Source organism: Populus euphratica, unplaced genomic scaffold (genome assembly GCF_000495115.2).
Source record: "Populus euphratica unplaced genomic scaffold, PopEup_1.0 scaffold437.1, whole genome shotgun sequence".
Lineage (NCBI taxonomy): Eukaryota > Viridiplantae > Streptophyta > Magnoliopsida > Malpighiales > Salicaceae > Populus > Populus euphratica.
The window spans coordinates 62,283-73,912 of record NW_011500324.1 but is presented as its reverse complement, the minus strand read 5'-3'; the positions used below and the strand labels follow the sequence as shown (position 1 = coordinate 73,912).

General features: G+C 29.6%; 1 protein-coding gene across 4 annotated transcripts in view; it reads left to right on the top strand.

The window, feature by feature from the left end:
* Positions 1-6,106, top strand: part of LOC105113619 (protein LIGHT-DEPENDENT SHORT HYPOCOTYLS 10-like) — a 13,371-nt gene extending 7,265 nt beyond the window's left edge. For 2 of the 4 annotated variants that reach the window (XM_011009866.1, XM_011009868.1), the window contains exon 2: positions 5,894-6,106. The gene's annotated coding sequence lies outside the window, so the exon portion shown is untranslated. The remainder of the gene's footprint in view (positions 1-5,893) is intronic. The other 2 variants (XM_011009865.1, XM_011009864.1) reach the window with 1 other exon arrangement.
* The last annotated feature ends 5,524 nt before the right edge of the window (positions 6,107-11,630 follow it).

Genomic DNA, 11,630 nt, shown 5'->3' with positions numbered 1-11,630 from the left:
AGAGACGAACACACGTGTATGATTCTGATGTAGAAGATTGTTTAGTAAAACCAATGATATCTTTGCAAAAATATAAACACGTGAATTAAGAATTAACACACCAACACATTAAATAGACACCAACACATTAAATAGAACTTAAGTACAAATATGAAATAATATGTAGTATTTATAGAATTTTGGATAAAAAACAGGGTAGGAAATGAAGTTGTTCTTAAGTATTGTTTGGCTTAATTCGTGCAAACAGTGCCAGTAGTCTTTTAGGATTCTAACTAGATGACTTACTTGATTTTTAACCATGAATCTGAAAAGATTAAATGAAATTGATGAATGAACCTAATAGTTCATTAACTTGCAGAATCAATGAATTAGAATAGATTTAAAAGGAAGTAATTAATTCCTGGCAATTTATTGCAATGAGTCATATTAAATTCAAAGAAATATGATGGGATCAATTTCACATACTTGTAATTTTTTTAACAACCTTTCATATGAATAAAAAATTTTGAATGGTACAAATACACAAGGAATCATAAAGAGAATAAATAAAAAATTTTGAATGGTATATAATACAAATACACAAGGAATCATAAAGAGAAAATAAATTGGAAGATCATTATATTAGAATAAATAATTTTTTTTTACATGGCTAATTAGTGAATATAGCATCTTGAACTTATCAACCTTTTATATAAATCAAGATAATTGTGGTCCCATAGTTCCTTTCCTAGAATTTTTTGTAGCTTTTACTATTCTGTTTATTTTTTTACTCAAAATAACAACTAGTTTCATAAATCCTTTAGAAAATTCAATTTTTAGAAATTTTCATATAATTTATTATATTTCTTACTTATATAGATGATCTCTTATCAAGAGTATTTTAAATACTTCATAAAATAAACTAGAATATAAAAATCATTAAGAATATAATTCATTGTAGTCATGTTGTAGCTAGCACCCTTTTTCACCATAAAAATAAGGAAATTCTTATTTCCTAGTATTATCGAGAATCTTGTATGACTTAGTTTTTTTTTTAACCTAGATCTAGGAATCATCAATCAACTAGGTATAGTTACTATCATGATAATTTTTCATATTTAAAGACTTCATTATAATTTCTCTTGATGAAACTATACATAAGATCTTTCATTAAACTATTAGTAAGTGGATCTACAATATTTTTCTTTGCTCTAATTTAGTCAAGAAAATAATTTTTTTTAGGAATAAATGTTTGATAATATCGTTTCTTTGATATATATATCTAAACTTATAATTATATATTTTACTTTATGCCTTTCCATGTATTGAATAGTTCTTACAATGGACATAAATCATTGGGACTAGCTTTGGCTAGCATAAATTTTTTTTTAACAAATTTCAAAGCTGCTTGGTTTTCTTCTTAGCTTTATATAGAGTATGAATCCTACTATACATATTTACTTGAAGGACTTTTAAGATATTTTTACTCCAATTAGTGTGAAAACATGTCTACTTTTGAATTTTGAGTTCTTAGTATTAAATATTTAATTTGCATCACTATATCCCTCATATATTGTAGTGGAACCTATTGTCCAAGAAGTATTTAAATGTTTTATTTATTGCTTTTTAATTATCTAAAACTTAAATTATTGATAAATCTACTTAGCTTGTTAATTGAGTATATGATATTTGGTCTTGTGTATTTCATAATATATATCAAGCTACTAATAATTAAAGAATATTCCAATAAAGTATCCCTTCATCATTTTTTTGGATAGACATTATTTTTTATTGGTGTTTAGACAATATTATTATCACATTTAGAAAGTTTATCAATAATTTTCTCAATATAATAAGATTCAAACAATACTAAAACATCAACTATCATATAAATTTTAATTCTTGGTATAATATACGTAATACCTCATATTTTCATATCAAACTTATTAGTTAATATTTTTTTAGTAGACTTGATCATGTATTCATTATTGTCCAATATTAATAAGTCATCCATATAACGATATACAATGACATAACATTTTTTTATATTTCTTACATAAACATATTTATCAACCTCATTAATTTTACATTTATTGGACAACATAGCCTTATCAAACTTATTATGATATTATTTAGAAACTTGTTTCAAATCATATAATGACTTGAAAAGCTCACAATTTTTTTTTCTTTTTATTTAACAATAAATTCCTTAGGTTGTTCCATACAAACCTCTTTGTTAAGGTCATATAATGTTAAAAAATTGTTTTTACATTTATTTGATGTATTTCTAGGTTATTAATAGCTTTGATGGCTATAAATGTCCGTATAAATATTATTATTAACATAGGTGGGATTGTATTAAAATAGTTCATATCTTCTTATTATTATAAAAACTTTGACAATAAGAATTACTTTGTATTTGTTAATGCCTCTAGTAGCTTTCATTTTTCACTTAAAAATCCATTTGTGGCCTAATATTTATTTTTTTTGGATAAAAGATCAACTAGTTTTCATATATAATTTTGCATGATAGATTTAATCTGGCAATTACTACCTCCTTTTAATACGAAACTTTAGGGCAGGATATTGCCTTAAAGTAGCTTCAATGCTTATTTTTTCCAAGTTAGAAAATGAACATCGTCAAGCATTCATGACATTTTCATCATCTTACTCCTTTTTTGCTTAATTTCATAATTTCTTAAAGATCTTTATCTAAAGTTTAATGAAGACCACTCGAGCTTTCTTTATTTATTCTTATAGGTGAATGAATTTCTTATGTCTCCTTATAAGAAAACAATCATCTTTGAGAGATATATAACATTCTTTGACTTTTTTTATTGTACCGAGAAGAATATCATTAATACTTAATTTGGCTTGATTTCATCATTCCTCGAAGATCTTCATTTAAATTTTGATGAAGACTATTTAAGCTTTCTTTGTTTATTCTTATAGTGAATGAATTTCTTGTGTCTTCTTATAAAGAAACATATCTTCTTTGAAAATATAACATTCTTTGACTATATTATTGTATTGGGATAAATATAATTAATATTTAATTTATATATAAGAAATTGATATGCATTACTATAATATAGATATATAATGAATATGTATCTATTATTTTAGGTCTTGTCTTGACCTTTTAAGAAATAGATATTGTAATTTTTGTAAGACACTGCTATACTTTGAAATATTTTAAGGAAGATCTTCCTTTTCATAACATATAGGGTGTTTCCTTTTTAATTTTCTGTGAGGTACTTTGTTACTTTGAATGTCAAAATTGTCTCCCACAATAAGTTCTACGATGTTCCTAAACTTATCAATATGGTATTCATTTTTTTCTTTTAAAGTTTGATTTTTATGTTTAACAATGTCATTTTGTTTAGATGAATAAAAAATGGTAATTTAAAGAATAATATCATTTTGAGAATAAAATTCACCAGAAAATACTTCGTATTCTCCACCTTTTTTTCTTCATATTGCTTTTATTATTTTAATGAGTTGGTTTTCAACTTTCTTCTTATAATGCTTAAGCATTCAAGAGCCTAATATGTTATTGTCACATTTTGAAGTTAACACTACTAAACTTCTCAAGTGTCTCATAATGCATAACAAACAAAAAGTGATAAAGGAATCATTTCTACCAATTTTGTGTAATCTTGTGTAGAGTTCGTATTTTTCTATTAAAATAATAAAAAAATTGATTACTTTGAGCAATAAAAAATAAAATAAAATAATTCATTTATCAAAGGTTTAGGCAAGCAAATATATAAATGAAATAAACAATTAAGATAAAGATTAAGTCTTAAGATTATAGAAAATTGTTTAGCAAAATCAGTGATATATTTGCAGGATTATAAATATATGCACAAAAGAGTAACATACCAATACATTAAACAAAAGATAAGTATAAATATATAACAATACATGAAGTCCTTGTAGAATTTCAAATAAAAAACCAACGAGAACAATACATGAAGTCCTTACTTGTAGAATTTCAAATAAAAAACCAACGTAGGAAAGAAAGTTGTCAAGATTATATCATCTGTGCTTAAAGCTTAAATGCCCATCAATTGCTGCAAACATTCTTGGTGCAAGGATTCCAACAACTATACCTCAAAATGATGCACTTACAATCAAGCCTACAAAGTAGAAAACTTACACAAATTTTTTATCTAGAACAACAAAACCTAAAGAGCTAGAGGAAGAAGAGAACACAAGAAAAAAAGAGGAAATTTTTCCATCTTCATCATTTTCAAATGAAATCCATCAACTCTTATTTATATAGGAAACTAGAGATGATTTGACAATTCATTAAATTTACATAAAAATAATTATGAAAAGATTTAATAAAACTGATTAAAAAATATGACAATCATTAAATTTACAAAATCAATATTGAATCAGAACAAATTTAAATTAATGAATGTAAAATTATTTAATTACAATTAATTTCTAACAATTCATTGAATTTGTAAAATTAATAAATTAATAAAGAATTTCATTACATCAATTTCTTTTTCATTCGATAAATTTTTCAATGCTCAAGAAACAATCACAAAAGCTGCAAACAAATGTTAACATGACCACTAAAGCAGTTTCGGCATTACTTTCTTCACATTATCGGAATTTGGCATGCAAGAGCAAGTTAAAAGTATCTTAAGTCTCATCTGACATTTAAAATGATTAAAATTCGTTGGTTTTCTTTGCCAAGTTATAAAAGAGAGTCAATTTGTTGTGTATCATGTTTGAAAACCTAATATTGTTACGAAAGAGATAATCCAGAGATTATCTTATTCAGTAGTGAGCTTATGTAATAACCTGTTTTTGAACTTGGAAGTGCTGAAATAACTGATGCATTTACTTGAATAACTGCCCCTCCAAGCTTAGGGTCGCTTGAAGTGAAACTAAGCTTCATCATTAGTAAGGAAGACGGTATTTGGATAGGGGTTTAACGCAAGCCAGTTGAATGGCTGTGAAAATGTAAGCAACATGCCATTAGACCTTGAGCAACGTCTTGTTTTATGTCGAAGTAATGGTCCTCCTCTATATGCCTGGTTCTTGCCTTAAATACTGAATTGCATGCATGTGGGTCAAAGCAACTTGTATGAAAAAGTTAAATGGCAGCACCCCGGAAGAATGTAGATATTGGCTAGAATGGGAGCTGAAATCTCTAACTAAAGTCACACGTACGAATTTTAATCTTTAGGTACTGAGTATCCTTAGCTATTAAGTTTGTAACATGCATTGAACTGGAAAAATCCCAGCGAATCGCCAGCCATAGTTAACTCGGTTAATGACTGTGTTCCGTTCATTGGATCATCATTTAAAAACCAATAAAAACGTGCATGCATACTGAAGAATAAAGTGAATTTTCAACGTAAGTGCTCATACTAGCTGCTTTAGTAATGATATCTTGACCATGTGATATATAGCAATGGTTTAATCTAGCATGCATTTTGCTATTAACTATTTTAAAAAATGTGGAAGTTATAATTTATTCAACATTCTGCGTTTCTAATCGGTTCCATAGGCACCAATCATCCGAAATTGCTTTGTTAATTAAACATGGCATGGATAAACATTGGATCCACACACCAAGTGAATGGAAGAGGGTTTGAGAGAGAAACAAGAGTATTTATATGGCATGGCATGGCATGGCATTTATAGTTTCATCTGTAATAATAATGCATACATTTTTCTCAGCACTTCAATTCTATCACTTTCTTCTTCTATCTTTGCCACTTTCTTAAAGGATTATTGCTTGTTATGAGCTCTCTGAAAGAAATGATGCTACTTGAAATAATTTAAAGCAATGCAGGGTTTCTATTGTACATTGAACAGCATGTTGATCTCTTCACGACATTTTCCTCTCCTTTTCCTTTTTTTTTTTTTTTTGTTTTTCTCTGACTAGCTACTTAGAAATTGTAGCGTATCCTTGCAGCATCGTCTTCAAGAAGGCAACTCGCTAGTAGAAAGGGATTGTTAAAGAACAGAATTTCTAGAGCTCATTAGATCTTCTGGAATCTCGGGGTACTGAATCTCCTAATCAGTTGTTATTTGAAATTTGTGTTCTTAAAAATTCCGATTTACTTTATTAATCTTAAGTGTGCGCCTAATTTTTGTAGAGCTATGAACAACGACACACACACACACACAGAGACAACACGTCTAACATCCATAGCATCATGACAATATTGAGGAAACATTATTTTCTAAAAATAGTAGGTTGCTGACTAAAAGTCCATTAGTAAAAATATATATAGCATTAATGAAATCTTTGTATTTTGTTCACCTTTTTTATGCTACATGTTATTCAATATTTTGAACAACATATAGCACGTAAAAGGTGAAGAAAATACAAAGATTTCCCTTGTAATAAATAACTGATGAAAAAATCCAGTTGTTCCCTCTACATATATAGATCATCTCATTAATGGTCAGATGGAGAAAAGAGAGCCTTCGAAGCTTGACCTTGTAGATCATCTCATTAATGTTCCACCTTCGACTTGAGAAGAATTTCAATCCTTTCCTTCTTGAAGAGAATTTCTTCAATACCCTTTTAATACAAACACATTTGTTTAGAAAAAACAAACCATTTTGGATATTACATTAGATGAGCTACATCATATTAACAAATTAACGAAAACATATTCAAATTCTCAAAGAGCAAAAGTTATGGGTGTTCGAAGAAAGTCAAGTCCATCTATTGAAATCAGTATTTTTTTACCCTGTTACTTTATCTATGACTTGTATTGGACATTGCATTTGTTGCACCTTCTTCCAGAACAATTATGGTGCTTAGTACAAGAAGTTATATAGGCTCTTTTTAACAAGATGCAGATGATGAGATAAGAAAATTAAATTTAGATCCATCAAAAATGATAAATATATAAATATGTATATATATATATATTTCCTCAACTCCCATCCATATAGTGCGTGACTCATTGAGGATCATAAAATTTCTCAAACTAAGCTCATGGGTTAACCTAATGTCATGTCAGCTGCCAAGAAGATGATTTGATTGCTCGTAGGAATAAAATGGAAATAAATAAAATGAATGAAGAGAAACCCAATGAAATTCTAGTCCTTTCATATTTTAGATATGAGGGATGATGAGGATATGAGGGATGAAGCTACCTCGGAAAAGTTCCTATAAGGAAACACTAATAAGTTCAACTTTAATAGCAGACCCCTTTCTGCCCATTCGTTGCTTTCTATCTCCTTCTTCAGGTAAGAAATGCATTTGGAAGTCATGGCAGAAAACATTGATATTTGAGATACATGGCAAAAAGACTGGCTATAAGTTTCTGGTGGTCCCGTTGAGTGAAATAATAAATTAAGTTTGACTTGAATAGGAATTAAGCTTGGACGAACTCTTTAAGAGAATGAGAGCACAGAGTGGACTAACACACGGGACAAAGTTTGTGCGGATTTAGAGATGAAATTGATTTGAATAAGCCATTCAAATCCAAGTTCAGAAAGCATAGAAGGATATGGAAGGTGGATGATGATGGTTGGCCATCATATGTTACGTAAGCAAGAAGAAAACAATAGTAGTAGCTTAGCAATAATGGCAGTTCAGTAAGATTAATAGAAGTGGAAGCAGCAATAATAGTTTTCAAGCATTTAATATGTCTAATTGTTGGTTAATTCTATTAGATTAGTTAGAAAAAGTTAGTTCCTACCAAAGAATAAACAGAGCTATGCTAGTATAAATACATGATGTAAAAAACGTGTTAAGGAAGTAATTGATGAGAATTCCTTTCTAAGAAAAATTGCAGAGCTTCTTCTTCTTATCTCAACTTCTCTATCTCTCAATATTTATTTTTTATCAACTCCATTGTCAAGACCTTTCTTGACAATGTGGTATTAGAGCTAAAGAAGATCCACTCAAACACTTCTAACTCATCATGATAGACAATAATAGACTAAGAGCTCTAGAAAAGCACAATAAATGCACCAACAAAGAAATATAGGAGATTAGAACAGAAATAAAGGTGAAAGAAGATGAATTGTGCAAGAAGGTGGGACAACGCAATCACAATTGGAGACGGTGCTATTAACTTTGAATTCCGTCGAGGCTAATTTGGATGGAGATCATAGGAGGGAAGGAGTCATTATGGAAGGAAACAACTCCTATAACCAGAATAGCAATAAGGGAGATGTTTTGGGAATTCAAGAAGGAAGTAGGATAAGGTAACTGCTTACTTCTTCTCGAGATAATCCTCGTGGTTGGATTAGAAAATGTAGAAGATTATTTAAAGTGTATTTTGTACACGTACATCAATGGGTAAAGATTGTTGCCTTATACATTGAAAGCAGGGCTGAGATTTGGCATAGAGGATTCTTGGTGGGAAATGATGATTTATCCAACTGGTAAGAATTCACTAAAGTAGTGTGTATAAGGTTTGGAATCAAAATGATGTGGTGGAAGAGTTTAATACGCTAGAATAAGGGAAAAAAAAATGTAGAGGAATATGTGAAGAAGTTTAAAGAACTCAAGTCCTTAATAAGTGTAGTCAATTCCTCTCCTCCAAAAGCCTCTTATGTATCTAGTTTTACAAGTGAACTCAAAGAGGATATCAAGCTTATGCTAAAGATTCTCAAGCCAATTACACTACTACAAACCTTCAAACATGCTAGATGGAAGGACGAGTCCAATGAGGAAATCACCAAGAGGAACGTAATAATCTCAAGAACTATTTGCAAAAAGATCCAAATATACTTTTTGTGAGAAGAAAGTAGTGTATTTGAGGCATATTATTTTTGGCAATGGAATAGTAACAGGCCTTAAAAAATTGCAGCTTTACAAGATTGGCCAGTACCATATAATTAAAGAACTGAGAGGAATTTTTTAAGTTAGCTAGTTACTACAAGAAATTCATCAGAATTTTGAATTTGTTAGTAAACCATTAACTCAGCCGTTGAAAAAGAACAGCTTTGGGTGGAATGCATTGGCTTATATAGCTTTAGATGGGTTAAAGGAAGCCTTGTATACAGCACCAGTATTAGCATTGCTAGATTTTAAGAAGGTCTTTATGCTGGAAACTAATGCTTGCACCAATAGACTAGGTGTTGTGCTGAGTCAAGAAGGAAGACCTCAAGCTTTTTTCAGTCTAGCATTGGGTGTGAAACACTTAGGATTATCAATCTATAAAAAGGAATACATGGCAATTTTAATAGTAAAGCACTAGAGGCATTACTTAGAGCACAATCAGTTTGTTATTAAAACAAACCATGAAAGTCTCAAGTTTCTTTTGGAGTAGAAGATTCATGCATCCTTACAATAAAAAAGATTGACTAAACTGTTAGGACTAAGCTATCAAATCCACTACAGGAAAGGCAAAGAAAACCTTACAGCAAATGCCTTATCAAGAAGGCTTGCCATTGAAGCAATTAACGAGTTTAGAGGAATGCATGGAATTCAACAAGGGAACTTAGATGCAATTACTATCATTGTACCTACTTGGTGTAAAGTGGTGTAAGAAACTTGTAAAATGGTCCTTTTATGCAGGAAATTTTAGTGGAAAAGCTTATGAATCCTCAAACCTAGCCAAAGTATGCATTGATGTAAAACGATTTTGAGATTTGAATGCAGGGTGGTGACTTAAAGAAAAGAATAGTGCTAACAGCTAGTGATTTTTATCTTGGTGGCCATGTTGGAATTCAAAACTCCTATAAATGGTTAAAATCCTCGTTCTATTTGCCATCTATGAAGAAAATATTTAAGCTAGTTGTTGAAAATTCAACAACTATAAGCAAGCAAACCTAGATAAGGATGCATATGTTGGGTTTTACATCCTTTAAAAATTCTAGAATAGGCTTGGAGGAATGTAAGAATTGATTTCAAATAAGATCTTCTTATTAGTATTTAAAAGTGTATTTTTATCGAGATTTTATATTATTATTTTGTACTTAAAGTATCAATCACTTCTTAACTAGAGCACATTTTATAATAACATATCTAATAAATATAAGATACCTTTAATTTATGGTCAATGTTCATCTTAAATGTCAGCCTATTATATAAATGAAAGGATTAATTGATGAGTTTAACTAATGAAATTGAGAAAACAAAGAGAGAGCTAAGGTTAGTGATTGATACTTAAAAGTGTATTTTTATCAAGATTTTATATCATCATTTTGCACTTGAAGTATCAATAACTCCTTAACTATAACATGTTTTATAATAATATATCTAATAATATAAGATACCTTTAATTTATGGTAAATGTTCATTTTAAATGCAGGTCTATCACATAAAATGAAAGGATTGATTGATGAATTTAAGAACTGAAATTGAAAGGACAAAGAGATGGCGAAACTCAGAAAAGAGATGTCAGTGTAGTCCAAACCGGAACACTGTTCAGTAATTGGATCATATCTAGAGCTGTAGATATCAAATTTAGGTCTACTTTATATGGATGGAATGGTAAGACATAGGCCTACAACTTTCATATGGAGCCTAAGATCTAAAAAGGCCATTATCAAGTCCAAATTGTAGCAACAACAAAAAATCCCGAATCTGTCTTGCAGCCCGAGCACTGTTCGGTATTTTGGCCATATCTGGAGTTCTAGAAGTCCAAATGAGCTGAATGTTTTACACAAGAAAGATGAGACAATTGCCTACAACTTTCATGTTTACAACTGGCTCCAATTTTGACGTTATCAATGACGTTTTGGGCAGACAAAAGAAGATAAGGATTGTCACCAAGTCAAAAGTTGGTCACCCACTTATCAATTAGTCATCAAATCAATAGTTCCCATTTTTGGCCTATAAAAGGAGGCATTTGCCATGCATTTAGGCATCTTGATTTCCAGATCAAGATCATGCTCTTCCTTTCTCTCTTTGTATTTTTTATGCTTTGTTTTCATTAATATTAAGTTTATGCCTTTCATTTCCTTTCCTTTACTTAGTTAACTTTTATGTTCTTATTTTGTTTATCTATTTTGCTTTCTTTCATTATGTCTAGCTAAGTTAATTATGTCAAGGTGAAAAGGTTACACTAATGGTGTAAGAATAAGTATAATGTAAACTTAATATGGACTTTAATGTTTGATACTAACATGTTTTATATTTGCTATCTTGTTCACTCTTTAATACTTTGCTTGTTAAATGACTAATCTTGATTTATGTTGTATAACACTTGGTACAACAAATGCTTGGCACTTTCATAGCCCATAATGTATGGTATAACCGACACCTGAGCTATGAAAGGAACTTGATTTGTTGTTATAGTAGTAGTAGTAGTAGTAGTAGTAGTAGTAGTAGTAGTAGTAGTAGTAGTAGTAGTAGTAGTAGTAGTAGTAGTAGTAGTAGTAGTAGTAGTAGTAGTAGTAGTAGTAGTAGTAGTAGTAGTAGTAGTAGTAGTAGTAGTAGTAGTACTAATAATAATAATAATAATAATAATAATAATAATAATAATAAAGAAAGAGAAGAAGAAGAAGATGATGATGATGAGAACTTGGAGATCAAATATTAATGTAAGGATTAAGCAATAATAATAACAAATGTCAAGGTTAGAGGTTCCACTAATGGTATATCAAACAAGTATAGTATAAACTCTTATTATTGAATTGGAAACCACACACAAAGGAGGTTCCAATCAGATTATATATTGTTAACATGATTACATTAGTCATCT